We start from the raw sequence: 7,811 nt of genomic DNA, 5'->3' as shown, positions 1-7,811 counted from the left end.
GACCCTTCAAAATAAAGCGCCTGGCCCTGACCACGTGAGCTGCTCCTCCCGGCCTGTTGACGTCATAAATGTGGGATCATTAAAGATGAACATGAATCAGACAAATCTACCCCATCATTTCCTTTTTTTTCAATTGAATTAAAAAAATATTTTGAATCTTTGCTACATGTCGATTATAACAAAAAATGTATATCAGCTACTGAATTTTTTTTAAATCATATGAAATAACTTGTCTGCCTTAATTTATTTCTTCTCTCATGTATTTAATTTGATTTTGTTAATTTAATTTAATCTACCTCATCTGCTGTTTTTTATTTATTTAAATGATAGCCTACTTGTCTTTAATTTCCAATACTATGTCTTGGAATGTCTGTCGCTTTGTTTTGTTGTTGTTGTAGTTCGTTTTTGTCCATTGTTCAATTGTTGTAATGATTTGAAAAATAAATTGAAAAAAAAGAAAAAAAAGAACATGAATCAGACGACCTTGATGCCAACGCCTGGTCTTTGAATCTATAAAGAACATGTTTACTTGTAATAGACTCAGAGAAAGCCAGTACAGGATACTACACAGGCTCCTTCTAAACCAAATAAACCCCCAGATCTCCCCCTTAATGTGGTGGGAAGTGTATTTTTTTATGAATTGTGTATTTTATTATTTGTCTTGTTTTTATTTCCTTTGTTAAATGCTGCTGTCACGAACAGATTTCCATTCGGGGATGAAATAAAGTATAATCTAATAATCTAATCTACGTGTAAAAAAGATGTAGGGACATAGCTACTATCACTGTATTTGGCAGTGTCCCTTTATAGCCAGATATTGGAAAAATATCGCTAAGGAACTCAGCTCAATCTTTCACAAAACAGTAAAGGTGGAACCCGTCTTATTTCTTCTGAATATACATAAGAGGCAGCGGAACAGTTTGACATTATTGGGTAAACTTCTTCTTTTGGGAGGAGATGTGTTTTGTTTCAGTGGATTAAAGACAACCCCCCTTCAGTTCCACCGTGGTGCAGGGAAATGTTCAAGGTTTTACACATTAGTGCCTCATTAAAGGGCAATGACGACTTGTTTTATAGTGTCTGGCAACCTTTCCTGAATTATCTTCCAGGTGACCTTGTTGACCTGCTTCAGAAAGGGCGACCACCGTATTTTGCCTTCATCAATAAGTCATAGAACACTTTCATTTCCATTCTCCTCTTTTTCCCAATATACCGTAGTCCCCATGTCAATTTGTGTATGTTGTAAAAATAAAGCGCATGTGTAAAGGGTTAAAAACTAAGTTAATTGAGTGTAGAGGTAAAAAAAAAAAAAAAAAGATGTTAAAAATACATTAAATTCATAGAGAAGAAATGAGTAAAACAGTATAGCTACTGTAGACAAAAGAAATAAAGAAGTTGAACAGTTCATTTTGTGTTAAAAAATAGGCTACTGAGTGCATTAAAAATGGTGTTTGAAATGTTTCAACAAAGAAAGAAAACTAGACACCCCTATAAATATGTTTTTTATTTCATTTTATTATGTAAAAAAAACTAAAAGGGCATTTCAGTGCTCACTTTATTGTACTGTTGTTGTTTTTGGTGTTAGCGCGATACCCTCACATGTCAGTAGGTGGCGCCAGAGTCACCAGAGTGAATACAATAGAATAGAATAGAAAACTTTATTAATCCCTTTCGTCACAGCGCTCCAGTGTACAAAGGTGAAGAATATTATAGCAGAATAATACAATACAACAACTTCAAATAGGAGAAAAAGATAAATTACAATTTAAATATTACAAAAATTACAAAGTTAAATACTATTACCAGAATTACAAAGTTAAAAACAATAAGAATAAACCCCAAAATTTGCCCCTCAGAAGAAAATATAAGTATACAATAAAGAAGTCTCTGTTGAGGTGATATTGCACCTAGAAATAAGCTGCTTCATTGTACAGGCCATAGTGAGCTGTTGTACAGAAGAATTGTACAGTTTAATGGCCACAGGCAGGATTGATTTCCTGTGGTGCAGCCTGGTGGTGGTGGTGGTGGAATAAATAATAAAAAGAATAAAAATAAAATCCTCAAGTAAGAACTGAAAGCAGCGATTAGCCCAATAAAAATAAAAGAAATTTCTACTCTGGAGATCCCCTGTGTGCTGTCTGACTGGAGACTGCAAACAGAATTTCCCTATTTGGGATAAATAAAGTTGGTTGAATTGAATTGAATTGAATTAAAAGTAGTTTGTTTGCACCATTGATGTGAACGTGCCATTATCTACAGTCATAAGCCTACATTTATTTGTGTTATTGTTATTAAACTTTGTCTTTTAGTCTTAACTGTAGTAAACTTTATGTGTCTCAGTGAACGTTGGGATGTATTCAGTCGTCACAGAAACAGCCGACTCACTCAAAGTAAAGAGAAGCTGCTGTTTAATCACAGACAGGGCCGTTGCTAGGGACTCTGGGCCTCCTTAAACAACACTAAAGTTTTTTAGTTTAGTTTTATTTCGGTCAATAAAAGAAAAGTAACAAACCAGAAAGAAAAAGTAAATAAAGAAAAAGCATCAATCAGAATAAACAATAAGTAAACAGAAAAAGAAAATTTGGACCGAAAAGGCTGAAGCAGCTTATTACGCCTACCCTGTTACAACTCTGATTAATTAAAAAATAAAAATAAAAATGTTTAAAATGTACAATTTGTTATTTATTAATAAAAGAAATAAGCAATCACAAAACAGTGAAAAGAGAGAAGCTGCTTGATTCGATTTCCCTTTCTTCTTCCTTTCCTTTCCCTTCTTCCTCCCCTACTTCCTTCCCCCTCAAAAGAAAAGGGGAAAAAGACAATCAAACATACAGAAAACAGAACAAAAATAGCAGCAGCATAGCACGTATCACCACTCATTACTCAAGCTTATATAAATTAATCATCCTGATTTTAAGTATTTTTTTAAATAAGATTATGGTATTACATGTTTTTAAGTCATTCTCCAATTTGTTCCATAAATTAACAGCTGTTACCGTAAAGTTGGCCCCCTAATCCCCTGACTTTTACACTTTTTTTTTCTTAGACTACGTACATATACACATTTTTTTATTTAGCCTATACTTTGTCTCTGGATATTCTCATTCATCCAGGTCATCGTTCTTTTCTGGGCAAATTGAATCGTAGCTTGTATTTGTCTGGGAAGACGTTTCACCTCTTATCCAAGGAGCTTCATCAGTTCCTACGCAACGCAACGCAAAAAAATAAATAAAGTAGCCTGCTTTGTTTTGATGCTAATGCAGCATTACTGTGAGTATTACTCAGGGTCTTATGCAGAACTAGAGAATGCATTTCCTGAAGGAAATACGGGTGAATGCTGAAAGCTTCTGAATGCTGAAAGCAGAATAACGTTGCCTTCATGTGCTATGGTAATTATGGTAAATACCAAAAGACGAGGTGAAAAGTGCACATGAACACCCTCTCATGTGGTATTTTCCACTGGGCAACTCGTAGAATGTTTTGATGCCCGAGCTGCCGAGATGAGAATAACCTTTGACCTTTTCAACATGGCGGCGAGCATCGCAAGATTGGTTAATGTTAAGCAAGGCAATAAGCCTTTAGAAAACACTTAGCAGCTATTCACTTTATGTATGCCTGCATGTACAGTAAAAAAACGGTTTAAAAAAGCCAAACAGCCAGGTCTAAATCTCCATGAATATTAATATTTACCGTTTGAGTTTTGATAATTCATCTTCTTGCTGTAAGAGATGAACTAGGCAATCCAAGATTGTTTTACCCCATAGATATAGATGTCGCACGTGTCATATATCTATGGTTTTACCCAAGTAACAAGTCTGAATCTGTGTGTCCACCATCTTTATTTTCTCTGTACAACAACAAAAGCACATGAACACAACACACTGGTAAATACCAGGTCACAAGTGGAAAATACCATCTGTACCACAGCACATGAAGGCAGCATTAATCAGTCATACAAAGATTAGACTACTGGGGTTTTTTATGGGCCCCACTGGGCGCTGGGCCCCTAGAGTTATCACCACCTTTCTCCCCTAGACAACGGCCCTGCTCACAGCAGAGGAACAGTTTGAACCTCTGTCTCCGCTGCACCGACACTCTTCATTAGGAGGCTTTTATTTTGAAAGGGAGCTTCATTCCTTTGTGCTGCAGTCGGGTTCATGTTCATGTCCAGACAGGAGCTCTGAGGAAAACCACCTGGTTGTGAAACTATGGAAAGCTGAAACGCTGAGCAACAGTGAGTCATGACATCATCACCACCACCACCACCACCACCACCATCATCATCATCATCACTGCAGAAGACAGAGAGTCTGTGAAATATACCTTTACTAACCTCAACTGTGTCCTAACTTTACAACAATGACTCATCAAATCGTCACGTTTTCCTTTTTACAGTGAACAACATGCATCGATGACTTACAATGACATAACATGTGAAATTAGATGTGTGTGTGTGTGTGTGTGTGTGTGTGTGTGAGTGTGTGTGTGTGTGTGTGTGTGTGTGAGTGTGTGTGTGTGTGTGTGTGTGTGTGTGTGTGTGTGTGTGTGTGTGTGTGTGTGTCAGTTATGATATATTCTATAAATGTTGATCATAATAATGATGAGAAAGAGACTTGGTGACTTTGGTCATAATAACACTATTGGGGGAGAAACTCTTTCAAGATGAACATAATTCATTTTTTATTGGCCCATCACTACATAACAGAACTTCTCTTAAAGGGATAGTTCAACATTTTGGCAAATTGGCCCATTGCCATAATCCCTATAGTCATAGCAGTAGGTTCGTTACCTTTAATTGTCGGTGCAAGCTGTTTTTAGAACGGTGGAGCAGAGCCGTGAGCTGCTCAGAGCTACGCTACGGAGGCTCATTATGGGATTTCTTGGTTCCCCTCATCATCAAACTCATCAAATACACAATCCAACAACTCCACAACGCTCTGGTGGACAAGTTGTGAGCTGCACATTCACCACGCTATGAGATAATAACACAACGTTTTATTTAATTTTATTTTTTTAATTTTATTTTTTATTTAACCTTTATTTAACCAGGAATAATCCCATTGAGATTCAGAATCTCTTTTGCAAGGGGGTCCTGGCCCAGAAAGCAGCACAGTACATCCACATTTAGACAACATCAACAAAACAAACATAAAAACAGCTAAAACAGTAACAGCAAATCGCATCAATACATTATAATCACCAGCTGCGTTCGGTGAGAGAACATGTGCATTCAGTAGTCAAATAGTCCTTGATCCTATAGCTTTAAAATCTTCCATACTTGGGAGATAATCCAATTTAAAATGACTCTGTAATTTCTACCAGGACGAGGGTGTGAATACTTTGAAGGCACTTTCCCCAAAGACAGTCCGTGTACGAGAAATTATCAACCACACAGAGTTGTTTTAGAGGGAAATACAGAGACTGTTGATGAAAAACTGTCCCTGAAGGCAACGTGCATCAGCGGTTTTACATGAATTTCCCTCTACAACAACTCTGTGTGGTAACGTTGTGTTATTATCTCATAGCGTGGTGAATGTGCAGCTCACAACTTGTCCACCAGAGCGTTGTGGAGTTGTTGGATTGTGTATTTGATCAGTTTGATGAGGGAAACCAACCAAGAAATCCCATAATGAGCCTCCGTAGCGTAGCTCTGAGCAGCTCACGGCTCTGCTCCGCCGTTCTAAAAACAGCTTGCACCGACAATTAAAGGTAACGAACCTACTGCTATGACTATAGGGATTATGGCAATGGGCCAATTTGCCAAAAATGTTGAACTACCCCTTTAAGTTTAGTAAAAAGAGCAAGTAGAGGCTAGACAGGCAGACTAGTCCCTGTCTGCGCTCTGCTGTGTAATTACACCATGGATGTATTATATAACTTGGAGTCAGTTGAAATTTGAAATCCACCGCTACTTTGGAGGTCGCCTGCGGCTGCGGCTGCTGCTCCAACGTGGATGATGGATATTAAAGTCAGCAGATGGACAAACTGCCACAGTCAGAGGTATGCTAAGGGTTACTTTCATGATGTGCAGGTGTTATATTTAAAGCAGTACTAAAGAACTTTCAGTTTTGGTTGAGTTTGGCGGCGCCAGTGGACCAAAGCGGTAGTGTTTTGCCTGAAGGAAGACTCCATCTCCCATGAGCACCAGCGTGTGGCGCCGTAAACATCCTGATCTCCTGGTGCATGGACATTAACAGAAGACGTCCAAACTAAGTTTCTGTTTCCAGTTTAACATGATTAGATCCGTTTAAAGGGATAGTTCACCCTAGAATGATATTTCGCTCATTATCTCCTCCCCCTCATGTGGACTAAGGGCTGGGAGAAGTTTCAGATTCCTCCGTGGCTTCTCTGAGTTACAGGGGGTCTTAGTGTAGCAGTGCATGTCCATATGACGGTTGCAAAGGGACACCGGAGCTCTTCGTAAAAAAACACACACCAAAAAACATCCAAATACCTCCATGATGCTCGTATGTAATGTCCGTCTTGTGCTGAAGCCCCAAATTGCGTAATTGTCCCGAAAAAAATTAAATAAGTCTATATTTTAAGCTTGTTTGTAGCGGAAGCTTCTCGAAGCTCCTCTTCCTGGTCCGTCCAAATCTCGCGTGATTCGCAGTAACCGCACTGACGCCGGCGCAATGTTTTTTTGTGTGTGTTTTTTTACGAAGAGCTCTGGTGTCCCTTTACAACCGTTATATGGACATGCACTGCTACACTGAGACCCCCTGTAACTCAGAGAAGCCACGGAGGACTCTGAAACTTCTCCCAGCCCTTAGTCCACATGAGGGGGAGGAGATAATGAGCGAAATATCATTCTAGGGTGAACTATCCCTTTAATTCAGGTGTTGTTGTCCCACACGTTTTGGAAAAAGCAAAATATCTTAAAATGTATCTCTTTTTCTGACATTTAGACTTTGGCCACAAAATTATTTAACTTAAGGGTTGTAACAATCCATAGATCTATATTTATTTATTTATTTATTTATTAATTTTTTTTGTGAAACACAAAACAAACAACATAACGGACATACAGCAATGGATACAGAAGGTGTGCGTGTGTAGTTGGAGTGCAGTGTAGTGTGGTGATGGTAATAGTGCAAAGAAAAGGAAAGAAATTAAAGAATCACGACGGTGACCGAGGTCTCAACAACAAAAACCATACAAAGGGTGGTAGGGATAACAGTTATGACAGCAAACATATAGCAAACATAACAGTACTGATGACAGCATTAATTCTGGAGGTGAGAGGGAAGAAAAGGGGACAGCCAGGATCAAGGATGAAAGGATGAAACAAGGGAAGAGGGGGCAGAGGATGGGTGCTTAAGTGGAATTGACCCTTTGTTGGCCTTCTGATTGGTCTGCTGTTCCACCAATCAGAGCGCTTCTCCCCATGTCACGTGTTGCGCAACATTCTAAGGTTGGACAACCCTGGAATGAAACCCTATGAAACCAGATAGGTAGACAGCAATTTTTGGGCAAAAACTTCTTTATAATTTTTCAATATGGTTAAAATGTGTGTCTGGGGTTCCTGCAATAGCAACTCACAATATCTGGAACGTATTGGAGTCATTTTTATCCCATTCCCTAAACACAAGACATCAATAAACATACTTAGCCTAACATATAATATTACTTTAAGCTTCTGTTACGTATTTAATTGAGCTTAATAATAGGGTTTGGGGGTGGTCCACTAGGGGGAGCTGTAGGCATAGGTCAGGGGTTAACTGCAAAGTTTTGTTTGTTGTTGTTGTGTGCAGTCCTCATGAGAAGTGAGCCTGTTTTTCCCTGGCTGTACTGTGCTAAGTGCTAAGCTC

This window comes from Trachurus japonicus, chromosome 17 (genome assembly GCF_045865225.1).
Source record: "Trachurus japonicus isolate A0001 chromosome 17, Traja_1.0".
Lineage (NCBI taxonomy): Eukaryota > Metazoa > Chordata > Actinopteri > Carangiformes > Carangidae > Trachurus > Trachurus japonicus.
The sequence above is the reverse complement of the archived record's forward strand: the minus strand, read 5'-3'. Positions refer to the sequence as shown.